Source organism: Pelophylax lessonae (genome assembly GCF_965119305.1).
Source record: "Pelophylax lessonae genome assembly, chromosome: 5".
Classification (NCBI taxonomy): domain Eukaryota; kingdom Metazoa; phylum Chordata; class Amphibia; order Anura; family Ranidae; genus Pelophylax; species Pelophylax lessonae.
In genome coordinates, this window is record NC_138772.1 from 265,398,005 (window position 1) to 265,422,421 (window position 24,417).

At 39.6% G+C, this 24,417-nt stretch overlaps 1 protein-coding gene across 3 annotated transcripts in view; it reads left to right on the forward strand.

The window, feature by feature from the left end:
• IRX4 (iroquois homeobox 4) overlaps positions 1 to 6,330 on the forward strand; it is a 121,183-nt gene extending 114,853 nt beyond the window's left edge. For all 3 annotated transcript variants that reach the window (XR_014225377.1, XR_014225378.1, XR_014225379.1), the window contains exon 7: positions 6,294 to 6,330. The gene's annotated coding sequence lies outside the window, so the exon portion shown is untranslated. The remainder of the gene's footprint in view (positions 1 to 6,293) is intronic.
• Positions 6,331 to 24,417: the final 18,087 nt, after the last annotated feature.

A 24,417-nucleotide genomic window follows, 5' to 3' on the forward strand; every position in this document is an offset into this window, starting at 1 on the left:
TCGTTTTTTCTGAAGCCCTGTGTGCATAGGGCCTGAACATTTTACGAATCAGGTCTTATACAACTGATACTGCACTGTGCCGTGAACCTGTTTTCCTTTGGGAGTCTTTTTCTCCCTTTTTTCTAATTATCAGTTTTTGATGATTTTTGGAGTTCTTGTCTCCTCCTTTCCTCCTTTTTCTGGAGGATGTATTTGCCCTTTTCTTTATAGTACATTTTGACCCGTGTCCCCCCTTTTTTGGTTGATGCTTTTTTGACTCAGCTCAGTTTTTAACCTCTTTGATGCTGAACATGTCTTTATGCATTGATTCAGTAAGTATTTGAGTTTATTTATGGTATACAAAATCTATAACATTTAACCCTACGCATAGTCTATGACTCAGTAATAGAGGCTAATATTATCCGGTCATGCTTACTAGGTACAAACTTTGTGATACTGGTTCTCCCATCCCCCTCTGAAGGAGACCACCAGCGGGGGGATTTACACGGTTCTTGAATGTTCGTGGCTCTCAGGTTTGTGCTCACATATCCTCCCACACAATATCTGTTCCACGCCTCAGGTATGGACCAGCTTTTTATTTTGGGGTTTCGCAGGGCAGCCTACGTTTTCATGCATGAACATTAGTCCTGATGAATGATATCCACTGTTTCTTATTTACTGTATGTGTATTTCAAATTTTTTTCTAATACATATATGTTTATTTAATAGTGGGATCCACATTTACGCACAATTTCTGAAGAAGCCTTTTCAGCGAAACTGGTCAAATTGTGTCTAGCGTAAAGGCCCAATCCATGTATCATGTTTGTATTTGGCATATTAAATCGGCATCTCATGTCTAAATGTTTGTAAATTCAATATTAATTGTGATACTTTAATAAAAATTAATGTTTTTTTTAACATGTCATTTCTTTTTCTGGTTTTACTAGTACAAAAAGTAAAATATGCAGTCCCAAGATATTTCCTCTTCCCTTATTGGGATTTAGAGTGCGATTGATGCGACTTTAATCCAACTTTACACTCTCTGGATCAAAGTCGCATGAAAAAATTGCATCAAAGTAGTGCAGGTACCTTTTCAAAGTTGCATAAATGGGAACAGGTGCTTTTGAAATCAATGGGCTGTGACTTATGATGTGACCTTGTGTGTCCAAAGTCGCATGACAAGTTGTTCTAGGTCGGGAGCGGTCCGTTTTCATCCAATCTCCCATAGAGGAGAGTGGGACTCTGACAGGTCTGTCTCAGCACAGTGAGCAGAGACGGACCTGTCACCCGCCTGAACAGCGGGGATCAGCGGATCAAACCCCGCTGAGCAAAATGGAGTCTGCCAGGCAGAAGGCCTGTGTGAAAGGACCTTATGTGTGGTATTTGCATTTAGAATCTATTGCTGTGAACCTTTATCATGAGTTCAAAGGAGATGTCCATGCAAGTGAAACAGCCCATTGTAAGTCTTCAAAAACTAAACAAAACAATTAGAGAGATGGCAGCAACTTTAGGAGTAGCCAAATCAATAGTTTGGTATGTTCTAAGGAAAGAAGAAAGCACTGGTGAGATCAACAACATACAGTGCCTTGTGAAAGTATTCGGCCCCCTTGAACTTTTCGACCTTTTGCCACATTTCAGGCTTCAAACATAAAGATATAAAACTGTAATTTTTTGTGAAGAATCAACAAGTGGGACACAATCATGAAGTGGAACGAAATTTATTGGATATTTCAAACTTTTTTAACAAATAAAAAATTGAAAAATTGGGCGTGCAAAATTATTCAGCCCCCTTAAGTTAATACTTTGTTGCGCCACCTTTTGCTGCGATTACAGCTGTAAGTCGCTTGGGGTATGTCTCTATTAGTTTTGCACATCGAGAGACTGAAATTTTTGCCCATTCCTCCTTGCAAAACAGCTCGAGCTCAGTGAGGTTGGATGGAGAGCGTTTGTGAATAGCAGTTTTCAGTTCTTTCCACAGATTCTCGATTGGATTCAGGTCTGGACTTTGACCTGGCCATTCTAACACCTGGATATGTTTATTTGTGAACCATTCCATTGTAGATTTTGCTTTATGTTTTGGATCATTGTCTTGTTGGAAGACAAATCTCCGTCACAGTCTCAGGTCTTTTGCAGACTCCATCAGGTTTTCTTCCAGAATGGTCCTGTATTTGGCTCCATCCATCTTTCCATCAATTTTAACCATCTTCCCTGTCCCTGCTGAAGAAAAGCAGGCCCAAACCATGATGCTGCCACCACCATGTTTGACAGTGGGGGTGGTGTGTTCAGGGTGATGAGCTGTGTTGCTTTTACACCAAACATAACGTTTTGCATTGTTACCAAAAAGTTCGATTTTGGTTTCATCTGACCAGAGCACCTTCTTCCACATGTTTGGTGTGTCTCCAAGGTGGCTTGTGGCAAACTTTGAATGAGACTTTTTATTGATATCTTTAAGAAATGGCTTTCTTTTTGCCACTCTTCCATAAAGGCCAGATTTGTGCAGTATACCACTGATTGTTGTCCTATGGACAGAGTCTCCCACCTCAGCTGTAGATCTGGGCAGTTCATCCAGAGTGATCATGGGCCTCTTGGCTGCATCTCTGATCAGTCTTCTCCTTGTATGAGCTGAACGTTTGGAGGGACGGCCAGGTCTTCGTAGATTTGCAGTGGTCTGATACTCCTTCCATTTCAATATTATCGCTTGCAAAGTGCTCCTTGGGATGTTTAAAGCTTGGGAAATATTTTTGTATCCAAATCCGCCTTTAAACTTCTCCACAACAGTATCTCGGACCTGCCTGGTGTGTTCCTTGTTCTTCATGATGCTCTCTGCACTTTAAACGGACCTCTGAGACTATCGCAGTGCAGGTGCATTTATACGGAGACTTGATTACACACAGGTGGATTCTATTTATCATCATTAGTCATTTAGGTCAACATTGGATCATTCAGAGATCCTCACTGAACTTCTGGAGAGAGTTTGCTGCACTGAAAGTAAAGGGGCTGAATAATTTTGCACGCCCAATTTTTCAATTTTTTATTTGTTAAAAAAGTTTGAAATATCCAATAAATTTCATTTCACTTCATGATTGTGTCCCACTTGTTGTTGATTCTTCACAAAAAATTACATTTTTATTACTTTATGTTTGAAGCCTGAAATGTGGCAAAAGGTCGAAAAGTTCAAGGGGGGGCGAATACTTTCGCAAGGCACTGTACAAAGTTCTGGACGTCCATGGAAGACAACAGTGGTGGGTGATAGAAGGATCCTCTCTATGGTAAAGAAAAACCCATTCACAATATCCAGACAAGTGAAGGACACTCTCCAGGAGGTGGGTGTATCATTGTCAAAGTCTACAATCAAGAGAAGACTTCACAAGAGCAAATATGGATGGTTCACCACAAAGGGCAAACCATTCATAAACCTGAAGAATAGAAAAGCCAGATTAGACTTTGCCAAAAAACATCTAATAAGCTAGACCAGTTCTGGAAAAACATTCTTTGGACAAATGAAACTAGGATAATTCTGAATCAGAATGAAGGGAAGAGAAAAGTGGAGGAACACAGGAGCTCTGCATTGATTCCAGAGAGAACAATGGTTTGTTCTATGGTTTTGTTCACAACAGCAGACCGCCATTCTCTCTCCACGGGGAGCGATCGCGGTTGCCCGGCGGCAATTGCGGGCGCCGGCCGGTGGATTGACTTCCCCGCTGACTAAAGAGGTGCGAGCGGTAAAAGGACCGCCCACGTGGACCGCCATACAGGTACGATGGTTTGCATAGCCCAACCAGCCTGCCACAGTATATCTGCGGTGGGCAGTTGGCAAGTAGTCAAGGAGGAGATTGTACAAGATTTAGGGTCCTTTCCCACTGATGTGTTTTTCCTGAATTTTTACCTTGCAAGAAAAACGCAAGAAAAATGTTTCCCTTTAAATCCTATATATCCTTTGAAGATGTATCCTACCTTCACACCAATGCGCTGCGGGTGCTGTATCTTTGGTGCAGTTTTCAAAACCGCTGCAAAAATGCTGCAAAAATGCAGCTCCCTAGTGAAACAAATAGAAAACGTGACAAAAAGGCATCAAAAACGCATTTTGCATTTTTGTTGTGTTTTTGAGTCACATGTCAAGTTTTTCACAGGTGCAGGCAGCAAGAAAATGCACCGGAAACGCATTGGAAGTGCATCTAAAATGCGGCAGTGTGAAAGCAGCCTTACATAAGGTTTGGATCCCACTGTGTATGTTAACACGATTGCACAATTAAATTTGAGTGTGTTTGCACTGAAACATTTTGAAAGTTTTACTTGTGAATATCACAGACTATATAAGCACATGGGTAGAAATATTTTAAAGTTACTCATTTATGAAGATTGGGAGGTTTTGTCGAACCTTGTGCTGATTTTTTTTTACTAAACTTGGGCTTTAATAAAGCATTTAAAGTAATTGTAAAGGAAATTTTTTTGTGGGGGGATAATAAACATGTTATACTTACCTGGTTTTGTATGGAGCAGCCCTAATCTTCCTCTTCCTTAGTCCCCCACCGGTGCTATTTGCTCCCCCAGTGCCCACCATAGCAAGCCATGTCCATAGACACACAGAGCATGTGATCCTGCCATATAGGATCGCATGTCTCTGTGATGACTTCACAGAGACATGCCCCCTGACAGTTAGAATCACGCCCCTAGGGACACATTTAACCCCTTGATCACCAGTACACTTAACCCCTTCCCTGCCAGTGTCATTTCTACAGTAACAGTGCATATTTTTAGCATTGATTACTGTAGTAATTTCACTGGTACCCCCAAAAGTGTCAAAAATTTGAGTTATGGGTCCCGTAGTTAGTAAAAGCAATAACGTTTGCGCTTATTGCAATTTTTTTACCAAACATATGTAGCAGTAAACAAATTGGACTAAAATGTTAAAAAATTTTGATTTTTACCTTTTTTTTGTTAAGAATTTCATATAAAAAAATGAAAAATATTGTCATTTTTTTCAAAATTGTCGCTCTTTTTTGTTTATAGTGCAAAAAATAAAAATTACACAGGTGATCAAACAGCGCCAAAAAAAAAGCTGTTTGTGGCGAAAAAAAGGACATCAATTTTGTTTGGGTACAGCGTCGCACGACCGCGCAATTGTCCGTTAACCTCACGCAGTGCCGAATCACAAAATAGGGCCTGGTCATTGAGCAGCCAAATCCTCCGGGGCTAAAGAGGTAAAACTATATTAGCGTTGGGAGATTTTTATAGACTTTTTGATACTTCCCAATTATTTTATTTAAAAATAGTTGCTAAATTACTACCATCCACACTTCCAATAAATCTCAAAGCACACATTAGATCACATACATAAAATTACAAGAACCAGATGATTTTACCTAAATCTGTTTAGGAAAGCTAGAATTTGATTGGCTAATATGTACGATTGTAGAGATAACACATTATTAAGTTGAAATGGAGAGTTTTTTGTAGATGAGATGAATAATAGTAAGTTTGGACATACAAAGCACCTGGAAGGAAGGCATGAAAACACGTCTGGTAATGAGTCAATGGGCTTTATATTTATTAACCACCTATTGACCTCGCTAGTTTAAACAAACTGGGCCATAAAGAAATTTGTCATTCAGCATAATATTCCAGCTGTAAGGACAACAGTTCAACATAGGAGCCAGGTATATATGACTTGTTTATACATAAAAAGTCAAGAAAAAACACAGGTTTATTAAATAACAGCTAAATAGGACAAACCTTTGCAACAGCAGTGTTAACATTTAAAAAATCAACATAGAAGGGGTAAAGGTCACAGAAGATCAAGTAAGACGCTAATAGTTGTGCTTTTTCCATTTTCTTATCGATCAATATTATGTTTTTTCGAGCGAAAATGCAACAACAGAGTTATTGCTGACCTTTTCCTCACCTTTCTATTGTGAATAAAATCACAGCAATATAACAAACGACTTTATAAGCTGTACAGTTTTTCTGATTGTTTGAGAAAGGGCAATTCTTTGAGTTTAAATTTTGTGCACTTGGCATTTGGATTCCTCACTGATCGCTGGAATGTTCCGACCATAAAAATAGAAAGAAACTTTTATTTCATGTTTTCACAAACACCTATGACAGAGGGTTAGTATTAGTATTTATGTGGCTGGCCCCAAGAGCAGTAAATACGCTAGAAAATCCGAAAAAATGGAGAAACACAGAAGGGAATTATGATAAAACTCAGTGCAAAGGAAAACAACCTTAGGAAAAAAAAATAAAAAAGTGAAGCCTATGTTTACCCATATATCCTGTGTTCAGGGACCTCTATAACATCATAGTTATTAAATCAGAATTAAACCCAAAAAATAAATATGTAATATATTGCAGCTTACCAATCCTTAAAGCAGTATTAACACTTAAGGACTGAGCCCATTTCTGACACATGTTGTTTACAAGTTAAAATCAGCATTTTTTGCTAGAAAATTACTTACAACCCCCAAACATTATATCTATCTATCTATCTATCTATCTATCTATCTATCTATCTATCTATCTATCTATCTATCTATCTATCTATCTATCTATCTATCTATCTATCTATCTATCTATCTATCTATCTATCTATCTATCTATCTATCTATCTATCAATATATAGATATATATATATATATATATCTATATATAGATAGATAGACAGACAGACAGACAGACAGACAGACAGACAGACAGACAGACAGACAGACAGACAGACAGACAGATAGACAGACAGACAGACAGACAGACAGATAGACAGATAGATAGATAGATAGATAGATAGATAGATAGATAGATAGATAGATAGATAGATAGATAGATAGATAGATAGATAGATAGATAGATAGATAGATAGATAGATAGATAGATAGATAGATAGATAGATAGATAGATAGATAGATATTTTTTTTTTTTTTAGCAAAGACTCAGGAGAATAAAATGGCAGTCACTGCAATATTTTTTGTCATGCAGTATTTGCGCAGCAAAACAATAAACATTGTCCATATGTGAAAAAATCCAAAAAACAATCCAGAAAACAATGAGGAGTCTATTCCATCTGAAGGGGAGTGTTCCCAAGGTGATGCATGTAAAACGGACCAACTTGATTGGTGATAGGTGAATTAACCTCTTACCAAAACAATAATCCAGTAAAACGTGAGCTTTTAGCTCCAATCCCAGAAGCCGACTCTTCAGTAGAAACGCGTCGGGTGGAGCCAGCCGTGCTGCTACAGGTCCCGGATCTCACTGCAGGCAACCGCGACTTCTTCTGAGCATTTTGCTGTCAACCTCAAAGGATGTTTGTAAGTGTTTTTACCATTTTTTATTCAATAAACCGTGGGTAACGCACTGTCCCTTCCTCTTCTTTATTGTGGCCCTCCTGCTGGCAATTCTACCTGTGGAAGCCTCCAGACCCATCAGAAGATACCGGGAAGCTCCGTCCATCCATCCATCCATCCCTCTGGATATTTTATCAAGTGTTACCGTTTGACTGGACTCCCTGGTACCACAGCATAGGCTCCATTCTCTCTCCATTGTGGTAAGAGTCCATTCACATCACTGGGTGTCACCTTAAGTTTTCAGTTTTTGCACCAAGTCACGTTTTACTGGATTATTGTTTTGGTAAGAGGTTAATTCACCTATTACCAATCAAGTTGGTCCATTTTACATGCATCACCTTGGGAACACTCCCCTTCAGATGGAATAGACTCCTCATTGTTTTCTGCATTGTTTTTTGGATTCTTTCACATATGGACAATGTTTATTGTTTTATTGTTTAGTAATAGCGCACTTTTGTAATTTTCAGTTACAATTTTTTTCACACATTCACTTCATCACAGTGCTGCTTTTACACTTTCATATTGGTTCGCGCACCTTTTTTCATTATCATTTCAAGTATTTGCGCAGCAGTATTCCAAACGCCATTTTTTTTAAAACAAAATTACATTTTACTGCATTTAAAAAAAATGAAACAGTAAAGTTAGCTCATTTTTTTATATATTGTGAAAGATGGTGTCATGCCGAGTAAATAGATACCCAACATGTTACGGTTTAAAATTGCACACACCCGCGGAATGACGACAAACTACAGTCAGTAAAAAACTGCATAGGCGACGCTTAAAATTTTTTTAGCGGTTACCAGTTTAGAGTTACAGAGCAGCTCTTTTTTTTAAATATTGCTCTCGCTCTGGCAATCGCGGCGATACCTCACATGTGTGGTTTGAATAGCGATTTAATTTGCAGGCGCGACTTCTGTATACATTTTCTTTCGTGTTTACGGCGACAGGGGCGGTTAAAAATTATTTTCCTATTTATTTAATTTTTTTTTTTTTTTTATTTAAGCACAGGTTTTAAAAAAATAAATAAAAATCTGATCACTTTTATTGCTGTCACAAGCAATGTAAACATCCCTTGTGACAGCAATAGGCAGTGACAGGTACTCTTTATGGAGGGATTAGGGGTCTAAAAGACCCTAGACCCCTCCACTGCACTTCAATGTATTAAAAATGCCTAAAACTGCATTTTTGAATACTGTCACTTTTTAAATTCAGCGCCTTTAGCAGCTGAGTAACCTTAACGTGACGTCATGGACGCCGCCGACGTCATTGGAGACCCGATCGAAGCCGCATCCGGCTTTGATCGGGACTCCAACTAGCCGACGGATGCAACGGCTGGTTGCTTGAGTCTCCCGGTGGGACAGGAGATCCGGCCAGAGCCGCGGAAGGCAGCAGGAGGGGGGGGTTCCCTCCGGCTCACTAGGGTAACGATTGAGCGGCTCCCAAGCCGCATCAGTCGTTACCGCCTGAAAGCCAACCGCGGGCTCTAAAAAAATGGTGACTCTAGCTGCAGGCATCACCCCGGTACAGCCACTTTTTGCAGCCGATGTACAGCTACGTCAATTTACGGTAAGTGGTTAAACCCAAAAGCAAACATTTTTTTATATTGCAGCTTACTAATTCTTAGATGTCATGGCTGTATTAGCTTTCTTTTTTAGGCTTTCTTTTTTCTATTTTCATCTGGTGATCTAACCATTAAAGCAAGTGTAAAAAAACGATTCAATTTAAAATAGAAATAAAAGGCAATACTTTTGTGTATAGCATTAAAAAAACATTATGAATACTTTTTTTCCCTTTTTTATAAGTGATCACATTCCCTCTGTTCTCAGCTGTATAAGAGCTTGGGGGAGGAGAAGCAGCAGTACACTGAGCTTCCCAGTGAATGGCTGTGCAGCGCGGTCGTGTAAGGACAAGTCTGATCATTGGAAGAGAGCATACTGAGTTCTCAACATAGCTAGAGAACTGTGCTTTCCTGCTTAGTGTGGTCAGTTTTTAATAGGAAAGCAATGGGATTAGCAGGAACACCAGGGATTTCACACAAGCTAAACAAAGCAAAGAGAACAGGATACTTTCTCATACAAGTACATGGTACAGAAGCCACATATCAGGAATATGAAGTGTTGGGGTAACAAACACTTTAAGTCTGCTGTTTTTCAAAAGAAAAAGCTTTCTTCCAGAAGTATGAATTTACATGGACGAGACAATCCATTTAACACTGACAGGGGTCATACAATGATCAATGAATGAATTGTGAAGTGGAAGGAAAATTAAAATTGTTTTTCAAAATTTTTACAAATAAATATGAGAAAAGTGTGGAGTGCATTTGTATTCAGCCTCCCCTGAGTCAGTACCAAAAAACAATAAGGTGAAACCACCCTTCTCCTGCGCTTGGTATCCAAGCCCCTCAACCACACTCCTCACGGGACTGACAAATGGCTTCTCAGATGGCTACTGTCTTGCTGCCCTTAACGGACTGGGGTCGTCCACCGGTACTACAAGCAAAAAGAACAAAGAAAGGGCGCACCGACCTAGCGCATTATCCTCAATAAAAGGCTTTATTTATGTAACATTAAAAAATGGCTACTCACAGACGTAGATAAACATAAGGCGTGTCAAGCTGATTTGCTCAATTGTCCGTGTTTAGTCCATATAATCGTCCATGACCGATGAGATGACTGACGCGTTTCGAGGCATAGCCTCTTCTTCAGAGCCTCTGGGCTCTGAGGAAGAGGCTATGCCTCGAAACGCGTCAGTCATCTCATCGGTCATGGACGATTATATGGACTAAACACGGACAATTGAGCAAATCAGCTTGACACGCCTTATGTTTATCTACGTCTGTGAGTAGCCATTTTTTAATGTTACATAAATAAAGCCTTTTATTGAGGATAATGCGCTAGGTCGGTGCGCCCTTTCTTTCCCCTGAGTCAGTACTTTGTAGAACCACCTTTCTCTGCAATTACAGCTGCAAGTCTTTTCGGGTTTGTCTCTACCAGCTTTGCACATCTAGAGAGTAAACTTTTTGCTCATTCTTCTTTGCAAAATAGATCAAGCTCTGTCAGTTTGGATGGAGAGCATCTGGGAACAGCAATTTCCAAGTCTTGAAACAGATTCTCAATTGGATTTAGGTCTGGATTTTGACTGGGCCATTCTAACACATGAATATGCTTTCTATCTATGCTATCTAAACCATTCCATTGTAGCTCTGGCTGTAAGTTTAGGGTCATTGTTCTGCTGGAAGGTGAACCTCCAAGTCTCTTGCAGACTCTAACAGGTTTTCTTCTAGGACTGCCCTGTATTTGGCTCCATCCATTTCCCATCAACTCTGACCAGCTTCCCTGTCCCTGCTGAAGAAAAGCTTCAGGGTGTATTTAGGGTGATGTGCAGTGTTAGTTTCCCACCACATGTAGCATTTATGCCAAAAAGTTTAATTTTGGTCTCATCTGACCAAAGCACCTTCTTCCACATGGTTGCTGTGTCCCCCACATGCAAATTGCAAACGGGCCTTTTTTGGGTTTCTTTCAACATTGGCTTTCTTCTTGTCATTGTTTCATAAAGGGCAGATTTGTGGGGTGCACGACTAATAGTTGTCCTGTGGAAAGATACTCCCACCTGAGCTGTGGATCTCTGCAACTCCTCCAGAGATACCATGGGCCTCTTGGCTGATTTTCTGATTAATGCTCTCCTTTCCCGGCCTGTCAGTTTAGGTGGTCATATCTTGGTAGGTTTGCAGCTGTGCCATACTCTATCAATTTTCGAATGATGGATTGAACAGTGCTTCATGAGATGTTCAAAGTTTGGGATATTTTTTTAAAACCTAACCCTGCTTTAAACTTCTCCACAACTTTGTCCCTGACCTGTCTGGTGTGTTCCTTGGCCTTCATGATGCTCTTTGTTCTCTAACAAGGCTTCACAGAACAGCCGTATTTATATTGAGATTAAATTACACACAGGTGGACTCTATTTACTAGTTAGGTGACTTCTGAAGGCAATTGGTTCCACTAGATTTTAGTTTGGGGTATCAGAGTAAAGGGGGCTAAATACAAATACACGCCAGACTTTTCACACATTTGTAAAACATTTTAATAAAACATTTATTATTTTCCTTCCTTTTCACAATTATGTGCCACTTTGTGTTGGTCTATCACATTAAATCCAAAATGTGGAAAATTTCAATGGGTTTGAATACTTTGTATACAGGAGGTTTGCTACTGGCCAGATCACCAGGTGAAATCAGCCTTACCTGTATTTCCACCTGGTGATCTGGTCAGTATCACACTTTCTGTCATAAGCTGGGCATTGATCGAAAATCGGCTGATTTTAATAGGATGTTCCTGCGCTATTAATCTGTTCTTCTCAAACGATCACTTTGGAAATCTGCATTTGATCTGTGCATGCAGTGCTGATCAGTGTATTCTGACAGTGGAGGAGTCTTGCTACCAGCACAGTGGAGAGGATTCCTCCATTCAACTCGATTGTGTAGATGGGAGAATCCATTTTTTTTTTCATCAGCCCGCTGGCTGTTTAAAGAAAATGCAAGATCCATCTATGGCCAGCCCTAAGCCTGGTACACATTAACAGTTTTTGTTCATTCAACCCAGCGGGACCTCAGGAGGAGGTGTTGTACTAACTATCCAATGTTAGTACAGCGATCTTCCCCGCTGAGTTATTGTGTTCTCACAGGGGGACGGCCTGCTGGAATACACCGGTCAGTGCTCTCAACCATTGGTTTTTGATGTGTGTGTTGGCAAAAATGGGGTTAAAACAAGCAGTAAGGAGGTATCATGATGCCTTCTCACCACTTGTCAATCGTCTTAGATCCATGCATCTGAGGAAAAGGTAGATTTAGACTTATGCACGAAAACAGTTTTTGGACTAAAAAACACCCTTTTCAATGTTAAATGTTTTGCCTCAACACTCTTATGGGCCATACACACTATAAGATTTTCTGAAGACTTTTTCCTTTAGACTTACCAAAACCATATAATATGAGGTCAAACCTAAACACTTTCAATTTGTATAAAATCTGGCCGGCCCTTGCACTACATAGAAAAGGTAAATCTGAAGGAAATCTAACCACAAAAGTTGGATAGTGTGTATCCAGCTTAAGGCCCCTTTCACACATACGGACCGTTTGTCTGTTTTTCATCCATCCGTTGACTGAACTGATGAAATGAACGGTCCGTATGTGTGAAAGGGGCCTAAAGGTAGATTTAGACATGCATCTAACAGGCAAGGTCCTGACAAGAAATGAGGAAGTGATGTGACACCTCCTCACCACCTACTTTAACCGCATTTTGGCAACAAATGCACCACAACCACCTCCCCATTTGCTAGAGTGTGTAGCATTCAGTTGGCTTGCTACCAACCAATCAGTACATATTGGGTAAACCTTTCCACGGGAGTAAAGCAAGGCATCGCGCAATGGCATGTAAACACCCCCGCTGCCTACTACACCTTTGGGGGGGTTGGCGGGTGGCAAAAATGTGGCTCAATTTTTGCCTCCATCCCCAACCGCATGTCTAAATGAAGCCTAACGACCACTTTTGCTGCATAGCGTAGTCTGTCAAAGGAAGTTGAAGAAGAACAGCAGGATCAACGGGTAAAAAAACCAACTGGAGAAACATTGATCGAAAGTTTACCGGTTTAGCAGGAACTGTCTTCATTTAGATCATTTTGTGACTGTCCCCATCCGACAGAAGTCAATCGCTTGATCAACTTCTGTGAAAGTGACTTTGTGGAAAATGTATCTTAAACAAAGGTTGCAGCCACTGATCAGTGCATTCTGATAGCTGCAGGAGCAGTCAGAATACAGTGTCCGGTCTAGCGGATTCCTCCATCCACCTAGATTGTGTGGATAGGGGATTCTGGCTGAATAAAAAAAAAAAAAAAACAAACAATGTATGGCCAGATTTTTTTTGACAGGGACTCAATGCTTGTGACAGATTGCATCAAATATGTAATTTTTAGTACCACTTTAACAACTGGACTGCATACATAGAGAATCACAAAACTGGTGTGGAAGGGTAGTTTATCCAGTATTTTTTTCTTTCATTTTTTTCAGACTTTATTATTATACTCATTATTGCATGTATCTCCATTTTTCTTAAAGGAGAAGTACAGCTCATTTGGCTGTACTCCTGTGATTTACAAGAGTGCGGTTCAGTCTGCACTCCTGTGACCTATTTTCATCTGAGGTCACATGGCATGTCCAGGCGGTGGAAAGATCGTGACCACATGGTTGGGATCCTACCAGGAGCCTGTACCAGCTCCTGGCCAGTCTCTCAGCCTCTGAGCCAGCCCCCCCCCCCCCCCAGAACAGAGCAGAACAGAGAACTGAGCTATTAGCAGTGTCTGATCAATCAGTTCTCAGCCTTAGAGCTGGTGTGGGACAGATGTAGCATTGGATCGATGCTGCATCCACCTAGGTAAGTATGATTTTAAAAAAAAAACACAATCCCATATTTCTCTTTTAAAAAAGCAAGACCTGAGACGCCATCTATCTGATCAAAACAAAATTGAAAATCTCATGGCACAATAAATAACCCTCACACAAGATCCTATAATTGGCTTGAGAAGCAAGTATTACTATTTATCCCTTAAGACATGCATCATGACTAACATATAAGGTTAATGACTTCCTTAAAGTAGAACTAAAGCTCAAACTTTTCTTTTAATTTTGGACATAGTGGAGAGGAATTAGAAAACCTGTCAGAATTTTAATGCTGTCTGTGTTTGGCTCTCATGTGGGTGACCTCTCAAGCCAGGCTGCGTGCGCCTATAGACATACACAGCCCTCTCCTCCCTCATAGAATTGGATTGACAGCAGAAGGAGCCAATGGCTTCCACTGTTGCCTCTGTGTCCAGTGAGAAGAGGAAAAGAGGAGAGCGCCATTGTAGACGGGCACAGAGCAGTATCGATAAGGGACTCAGGTACATACGTTTTTAGGGAGATGGGAGGGTGATAAAACTACTTAATCTGATATTATAGAGTTAAGATCAGCCAGCTGGCCAGCAAGAGCAAGCAATTTCTATTCCTTCTTACAGAATTGTTTGCTTGTATAATTGCGTTGACCTCTGGGAAGCCTTCCTCTGTGTTTGACCTCTGGGATGCAGCTTACTATAGGTAATCAAAATATAAATTACTGACAAATAGTTGATTTGTTCTGTATAATTTGCAGCAGAACACCTTTACTGAACAAGTATATGTGGAGTAGTAGGAGTAGAGCGTGAGATAGGTGTGTGGAGAAAACTCTAAATTGCAGAGCACTGCTGAGGTCTGTCTTCCCATTGAGAAATACTGAAAAGTTCTGAGACACTGATACCTCTCCTGTGGGTAAATGCCTTGAGGTAGTGAGATGCTTTTTATGTTATTATGTTGAAGATATATATATATATATATATATATATATATATATATATATATATATATATATATATATATTTTATAATGCTATATATATATATATATATATAACAATAGTATTGTATTGTGTCTGCGCAGAGAAGACTGAGGTTTTAGTTTTCTCTGGGTCAGGGGAAGAAGTCTCCAATTCTGTGTCCAGGTCTTACTGAAGACCTGTAGGTTGTGAGAGTGTGCAGGTGTGCACACTCATTATAAGTGAGGCCTGGCCAAAGCTCAGTGCTCCCGTCAGGAGACAGGTGTGTGCTCCATCCAGGAGACAGATGTTCTCCCATTAGGAGAGATGACTCAGGAGACAACACACAAGAAATTACTAGCAGATGCGCTGGTCTGAAAGCCCAAGTGCTCACTGGTGTAAAAGTTCACAAAGGTCTGACAGTCTCTTAGCACACTGGTCGCTGCAGCTCTCTGAGATTCCACCGCATGGCTGGAACAAATCTATACCAAAATTGCAAACAAAAAATTTGCACATCTGCTCTAGTGTAACACTATTTAATAGGAAAAAAAGGCATCCAATGCACTTACAGTGCCTTGCGAAAGTATTCGCCCCCCTTGAACTTTTCGACCTTTTGCCACATTTTAGACTTCAAACATAAAGATATAAAACTGTAATTTTTTTGTGAAGAATCAACAACAAGTGGGACACAATCATGAAGTGGAACGAAATTTATTGGATATTTCAAACTTTTTTAACAAATAAAAACCTGAAAACTTGGGGTGCAAAATTATTCAGTCCCCTTAAGTTAATACTTCGTAGCGCCACCTTTTGCTGCGATTACAGCTGTAAGTCGCTTGGGGTATGTCTCTATCAGTTTTGCACATCGAGAGACTTAAATTTTTGCCCATTCCTTCTTGCAAAACAGCTCGAGCTCAGTGAGGTTGGATGGAGAGCGTTTGTGAACAGCAGTTTTCAGTTCTTTCCACAGATTCTCGATTGGATTCAGGTCTGGACTTTGACTTGGCCATTCTAACACCTGGATATGTTTATTTGTGAACCATTCCATTGTAGATTTTGCTTTATGTTTTGGATCATTGTCTTGTTGGAAGACAAATCTCCGTCCCAGTCTCAGGTCTTTTGCAGACTCCATCAGGTTTTCTTCCAGAATGGTCCTGTATTTGACTCCATCCAACTTCCCATCAATTTTAACCATCTTCCCTGTCCCTGCTGAAGAAAAGCAGGCCCAAACCATGATGCTGCCGCCACCATGTTTGACAGTGCGGATGGTGTGTTCAGGGTGATGAGCTGTGTTGCTTTTACGCCAAACATAACGTTTTGCATTGTTGCCAAAAAGTTCGATTTTGGTTTCATCTGACCAGAGCACCTTCTTCCACATGTTTGGAATGTCTCCCAGGTGGCTTGTGGCAAACTTTAAACAACACTTTTTATGGATATCTTTAAGAAATGGCTTTTTTCTTGCCACTCTTCCATAAAGGCCAGATTTGTGCAGTATACGACTGATTGTTGTCCTATGGACAGAGTCTCCCACCTCAGCTGTAGATCTCTGCAATTCATCCAGAGTGATCATGGGCCTCTTGGCTGCATCTCTGATCAGTCTTCTCTTTGTATGAGCTGAAAGTTTAGAGGGACGGCCAGGTCTTCGTAGATTTGCAGTGGTCTGATACTCCTTCCATTTCAATATTATCGCTTGCACAGTGCTCCTTGGGATGTTTAAAGCTTGGGAAATCTTTTTGTATCCAAATCCGACTTTAAACTTCTCCACAACAGTATCTCGGACCTGCCTCGCGTGTTCCTTGTTCTTCATGATGCTCTCTGCGCTTTAAACGGACCTCTGAGACTATCACAGTGCAGATGCATTTATACGGAGACTTGATTACACACAGGTGGATTATATTTATCATCATTAGTCATTTAGGTCAACATTGGATCATTCAGAGATCCTCACTGAACTTCTGGAGAGAGTTTGCTGCACTGAAAGTAAAGGGGCTGAATAATTTTGCACGCCCAATTTTTCAGTTTTTTATTTGTTAACAAAGTTTGAAATATCCAATAAATGTCGTTCCACTTCATGATTGTGTCCCACTTGTTGTTGATTCTTCACAAAAAATTACAGTTTTATATCTTTCTGTTTGAAGCCTGAAATGTGGCAAAAGGTTGCAAAGTTCAAGGGGGCCAAATACTTTCGCAAGGCACTGTACAAGGGATGAGGAACTGACAGGCACATCTAGAGTGTTTATGGCTGCTTCTCCTGGTTTGCCACAGTCATTGTCAGCACCTGTGGAGGAAATCCCTGGAGCACTGGACAATGGTCCAGTATCTCTGCATCAATGGGACCACCGTAGGTCAGACGACAGCACTCCATGTTGGAGGAAAAATTCTTTACCCTTAAGGACTGAGCGAGTCATGACAGCTAAGCAAGTCTGGAGGACTGGGAGAGCACAGTCAGATAGGCGAGTCTAAGGGGCTGAAGGAGACTGTAAGTCTCAGAGGAGTGAGAGAGCCCAGGGTGCCAGGAGATCTTATTGAGAGGCCAGGGAGTGGTCCTGTAAAACTGGATGCTGCAACTTAAAAAGTTGAGTGAGCAAGGAGAGCCCAGAGAGTCAAGAGAGCTGGGATATTTTAATACGCAATGGCACTGCAATAGAGTGAACCAAGTAGCTTAATGTTTTCCTTATCTGTTGTGTTGGTGAAAATCAACCGCTTTGTGAACTTTTAGCTTCCATTTTAAATAAAAGTGGTCTGGCAAGCCCTACCAACCACAGTTCAGACTGTCAGGGCCTCCATAAAATACTTTTACCACTGAGCTGAATTAGCCCAATATTAATATATACTGTATATGTATGCTGTACATATAAACATATTTCTGAACATGTGAGAGCAAGTGCCTGCTTCTTTACACTCTCCCTTCTTGTATTTTCACATAATGCCAGAGGGACATGTAGCTTTTGATCCCTTAGTAAACAAGAGTAACAGATCTAGGTTTACAAGGCATATGTAGCTGTCAGTTTTCCATCAACAGTGCAGTCTGATGCCATTTTGAGTTTTTGGCAAAATGACGGTGGGTGGCAGAATTAAAGGAAAACTGCTAAGTGCCCCTTTTTTGCTCAGGCAGTGTGCAGGAGGATTTATCCCCTGAGACTGCCTGTATATTTTTCTATCATCATAGGGGTAACTTCTAACAGGCCTCTGCCATGGGTCCAGCACATAAGTAAACACTGACACATCTACTTCTCCACTGTCCTCCATTGTCATAATGCGTTTCTCCAGAAATTGTATAAATGCACGTCTCCCCTCACTGCTACCTCACGAGCGAGCTTCTCTACTGACCACCATGGAACCTGCTCACTTTAACTATGACAACCATTGCATTAACAAGCTAGTCCACTGACCACCACATCCATGATACATCTCTCTTGAGATTTTTAATGCACAGATGTGTCTTCAGTTACCATCACTCTACTAGCACACTTTTTTACTGACTACCACTCTGTCTACACACTTCTTCACTGACCTCCATTGTCACAGTGCACTTCTCCAGAGATTGCTAATGTTCAGATACACTTCTTCACTTGCCATAACTTTCTCTTCTGAACAACGCTGCCCCACTGTGGTGTAATTACTTACATTTCCATGTAGAAACTATTACATTAGGAAAACGACATAAAAAGTGAAAGATTGTTTTGCTAGACACGGATACTCTATTAGAGATAGACTTGTCCAATTACTTGTTGCCCAACATTTTGTGGAACATCAAAGTGGAATTCAAGGCTAATAATAACTATGCTCAGACCTGCTCCTACCCCCCTTCAAAACCCTATTCTAACTACCCTGTACCTATTCTCAGGGCGCTGTGGTCCAGTTATGTGATCAGCTCCCAGAGGTGGCTTTAGAGGAGAGGAGGGACAGTCAACAACAGATGCCGCATAGTAAGGCTATGGTGATGACAATGGACAGGCATTGTAGCCATTTTCAGCGGTCTCTCCTGTCCCCAGAAGCCGTCGCTAGGTAGGCCACATGACCAGACCAAAGCGCTCTCAATATAGATAGTTAAACATCTTCTTTTCACAGGGTAGATAAAAAAAGAATTTAGAAAGGTGTAGGAGCAGGTTTAAGCGTAGTTAGCAAGAGCCTGAAATTCTATGGCAACATTTAACTGCATTTTTTAAATTAATGGTGACAGACAATGTACCTAAAAACAGGAGAGGGGGCAACAGAGAATTGACACAAAAGAAGTGTGAGATTTTTTGAATTGAACGTCTGAACAAATTACAACCCTGTGATCTAAATTTTGATTTTGATTGACGCTTGTTTTAGTGATAGGGTTGGTATACAAGAGAAACATTATTGGTATTTTTTTTATTTTGGTAAATTGTATACTCATTTTTGTTTCTGTGTTGTTCTTTTTTTTAGATTGCTTTGGAATATATTATATTTGATTGCGCTAAATAAAAGTTCACTTAGAACTGGATTTGCTCTCCCTTCATTAGGGTTGAGTATCCAGGGAAGATGTCTCCAAAGATTCATGTGTGTTGTATAATTATGTGTTTGTTTATTGATACTATATTTCTGGTTCCCATGTAGATAATAAACGAATTGATATTATACTTACATAATTCAGTGTTTCATACCTGAGTAAAGGCAATATATTCCTGAAAGCTTGCATTGTTGATGTTGCGATGTGTGGGCCATACACACATACTCATCACTATTTTGTGATTAATAAGATTAATATTGCAAGCACTGTTTTGTAGTTTCTTAGGAGCACAGTTAAAGGACAAAGACACTTTACCATATTTTGTATGTAAAAAGAAGCACAAGGAAACTTTTATTGTTAATGAAATTTAAATGTATTTATTAAGATGTTAATCACAGCACCGAGACACTTTGAAAAATATATTTTTACGCACAAAGAAGCACAAGGACACTGTATTGTTAATACATTTGAAATATTGATTATTATGATATTAATTAGCTATTATTTAGCAGAATTTACTCACAGTATGTATTTATGAAAAATATGTTTGTGATTCAAAGATTTTAATGCACAGAGAGGATTTATTTTATCTAGAGGAGTTGTACATATTTCAAATTAGAGGAAGTTTTAACACTGTTTTTTAGTAATTGTATAGGTGTGTTATAGCTGCTTCCAATATAGAGATACAACAGTGCAGCTGTAAATTTAAGGGGTACTAGTGCAGGTGTTCCTAATTTCATATTGCATATATATATGTACAAGCCCGATTAAAAAAAAAAGTTGGGACACTGTACAAATTGTGAATAAAAACAGCATGCAATGATGTGAAAGTTTCAAATTTTAATATTTTATTCAGAATACAACATAGATGACATATCAAATGTTTAAAATGAGAAAATTTATCATTTTAAGGGTAAAATAAGTTCATTTTAAATTTCATGGCATCAACACATCTCAAAAAAGTTGGGACAAGGCCATGTTTACCACTGTGTGGCATCCCCTCTTCTTTTTATAACAGTCTGCAAATGTCTGGAGACTGAGGAGACAAGTTGCTTAGGAATAGGAATGTTGTCCCATTCTTGTCAAATACAGGCTTCTAGTTGCTCAACTGTCTTAGGTCTTCTTTGTTTCTTCTTCCTCCTTATGATACGCCAAATGTTTTCTATGGGTGAAAGATCTGGACTGCAGGCTGGCCATTTCAGTAGCCGGATCCTTCTTCTATGCAGCCATGATGTTGTAATTGATGCAGTATGTGGTCTGACATTGTCATGTTGGAAAATGCAAGGTCTTCCCTGAAAGAGACGATGTCTGGATGGGAGCATATGTTGTTCTAGAACTTGGGTATACCTTTCAGCATTGATGGTGCCTTTCCAGATGTGTAAGCTGCCCATGCCACACGCACTCATGCAACCCCATACCATCAAAGATGCAGGCTTCTGAACTGAGCGCTGATAACAACTTGGGTTGTCCTTGTCCTCTTTAGTCTGGATGACGTGGCATCCCAGTTTTTCAAAACTTCAAATTTTGATTCGTCTGACCACAGAACAGTTTTCCACTTTGCCACAGTCCATTTTAAATGAGCCTTGGCCCAGAGAAAACGCCTGCGCTTCTGGATCATGTTTAGATATGGCTTCTTTTTTGGCCTATAGAGCTTTATCCGGCAACGGCGAATGGCATGGTGGATTGTGTTCACCGACAATGTTTTCTGGAAGCATTCCTGAGCCCATGTTGTGATTTCCATTACATTAGCATTCCTGTATGTGATGCAGTGCTGTCTAAGGGCCCAAAGATTCACAGGTATCCAGTATGGTTTTCAGGCCTTGACCCTTACGCACAGAGATTGTTCCAGATTCTCGGAATCTTTGGATGATATTATGTATTGTAGATGATGATAACTTCAAATTCTTTGCAATTTTTCTCTGAGAAACTCCTTTCTGATATTGCTCCACTATTTTTCGCCGCAGCATTGGGGGAATTGGTGATCCTCTGCCCATCTTGACTTCTGAGAGACACTGCCACTCTGAGAGGCTCTTTTTATACTCAATCATGTTGCCAATTGACCTAATAAGTTGCAAATTGGTCCTCCAGCTGTTCCTTATATGTACAGTTGTGTTCAAAATGATTCAACCCCCACTGAAATTGATTGTTTTGGCCAGTTTGACATTGATTTTGATCATTCAGTCATCTTGCTTACAATTAAATCAAAGAGGCACGTGTAGGTCAGACAAATATTACATAACATTTATAATGAAATAACCACAAATGTCTTTTCTGTGCTCACATCATTATCAGTTTTATTCAACCCCCAAGTGACATTCAATCTTAGTACTTAGTACAACATCCTTTTACAGTTATAACCGCTTTTAAACGTGAAGCATAGCTTGACACAAGTGACTTGCAGCGATCTACGGGTATCTTCGCCCATTCGTCATGGGCAAAAGCCTTCAGTTCAGTCACATTCTTAGGCTTGTGCACTGCAACTGCTTTCTTTAAGTCCCTCTAGAGGTTCTCAATCGGATTTAAGTCTGATGACTGTGATGGCCACTCCAAAATATTCCAGCCTTTAATCTGCAACCATGCTCTAGTGGACTTGGAGGTATGCTTGGGATCATTGTCCTGTTGAAAGGTCCAGCGTCTCCCAAGCCTCAGGTTTGTGACGGACTGCATCACATTGTCATGCAATATCTCCTGGTACTGAAGAGAATTCATGGTACCTTGCACACGCTGAAGCTTCCCTGTACCTGCAGAAGCAAAACAGCCCCAAAGCATGATTGACCCCCCGCCATGCTTCACAGTAGTCAAGGTGTTCTTTTCTTCCTCCAAACATAGCGTTGATCCATGGGCCCAAACAGTTCTAATTTTGTTTCATCAGTCCACAGAACTTCTGTGGTTTGTCCACATGACTTTTGGCATACTGCAGTTGACTCTTCTTATTCTTTGGAGATAGCAAGGGGGTGCGCCTGGGAGTTCTGGCATGGAGGCCTTCATTACGCAGTGTGCGCCGTATTGTCTGAGCAGAAACTTCAGTACCCACATCTGACAAATCTTTTCTCAGTTCCTCAGCAGTCACACAGGGACTTTTCTCCACTCTACGCTTCAGGTAGTGCACAGCAGTCGAAGTCAGCATCTTCTTTCTGCCACGACCAGGTAGCGTTTCAACAGTGCCCTTTGCCTTGAATTTGCGAATGATGCTTCCTATGGTGTCTCTTGGTATGTTTAACATCTTTGCAATCTTCTTATAGCCATTGCCCTTCCTGTGAAGAGTAATCACCTCTTCTCTTGTGTTCCTGGACCATTCTCTTGACTTCACCATGTTTGTAACCACACCAGTAAATGTCTAGAAGGAGCTGAGTATCACAGTCATTTTAAAGCTGCCTAATTGGTGCTTATTAGGCTTTATTGCTGCTCCCTGACATCCACAGTTGTTTTCAATACCAGATTGAAAACACTTCAATGAACCTCTGTTCTTCAGAGTGGTAGTCTTTAAGGGGTTGAATAATTGTGTCAATGAAGAATTCACAAAAGAAACATTTACTACTGTATTACAAAACCAATTGATGTAATTTTAGTTGCATATGGTTCTTTAAAAAGTCCTTGTAGGATTTCATTCTGAATACAATTACAAATGTACACTAAATTCCCTAAACCCTTTACAGCATTGGGGGGTTGAATAATTTTGAACACAACTGTACATTTACCTTTTCCGGCCTCTTATTGCTACCTGTCCCAACTTTTTTGGAATGTGTAGCTCTCATGAAATCCAAAATGAGCCAATACTTGGCATGACATTTCAAAATGTCTCACTTTCAACATTTGATATGTTATCTATATTGTATTTTATATTGTGAATAAAATATAAGTTTATGAGATTTATAAATTAGTCCATTCCTTTTTTACTCTTTGTACAGTGTCCCAACTTTTTTGGAATTGGGTTGTATATATATATATATATATATTATGATCCATTTTGTTGTTGTAAAATTGAAATTTGCACTTCACACTTGCCAACAGTCCCAAGAAGCAGCAGAGGTGGACTTTCCACTGAAAGTGGGTGACGTTAGAACATAACCCTACAAATTACAGTGCTGGTAAAGGATTAAAAATACATTTTAAATACAATTTGTTTAACAGAACCTCAAACTGCACTAAAAAAATAAAATGAAATGAAATAAAATAAAAAGCTCTATTTTCTAGGTTCTGTATGTCTTTGAACAAGGAATTGCATATAACAAGCCTTACAAATAAAACCTTTTCTATTTATTTTTGGCAGTGTTTGTTGAAGAACGTGATGAGGGCTCTGGAGACGGCTGTAATGTTTTCCACTAGACTTGCCTCACCTTATGCACAGGCAGAAGTGCAGAGGTGAAGAGATTTAGATAACAGTATCATAGGGCCAAAACACAGATGTGTTGGATGTTTTTGTAGTATTTCATAGATGTAATGCACAACACAACCAAAAAGGACACCAAAAATGTACTGAAAATATTTATTTGTAAATCTGAATGAATACCTAAAGTTATTATTATGATTGATTGTTTAAAAACATAATATACACCACATAATAAATATGTTAACAAAAAAACAAGTATTTTAACTGGGAAATACAGAAGTAAAATAGGTATAATGTAAAAAAAAGTATAAAAAATAAATGACACTAAAACTAAGGATATTCTTTGCATCAACAGCACTATGTCACAGGTGTGTTTTCTAATAAAAACTCTAGATTTTCTAAAATAAGCTTTTAACGATATTATATAGTTATCAGATAAATATATCTTCAAAATAAAATCCAGCAAGGTTAAGGTTTAGAATATTAGTTAGAATAAAGAGCACTCTGTTCTGGCTTAAAATAATCAAACACTGTAGTGTCTATTCATTAAAAAAAAATATTCATATCCGTCGTAAATAATCTCTGTAATTATATGTAAACTGTCATTTAATATTTACTGCCTTTCATTGTCAGTTCCATCTAGTGGCCATAATGCAGTATTTTCCTGAAATATGACAATCAGGAAAATACTTAATTATGGCAACTAGATGGAGATGACGATCATAGGAAATCATACAAATTGACATTTTATACAAAGTAGACTAATTACAGGCATTGATAATTATAAAGCCCCCTGCGCCAGTAAAATAAGCTAAAATAAGTGCAGTGTGAATAATTAAGCAGCTGCTGTTACAAACCCAACGGTTGAACTGTGAGTGGAAAAACCGCAGGAGTGATTACTCTGTGTGGTAAACAGCGCTA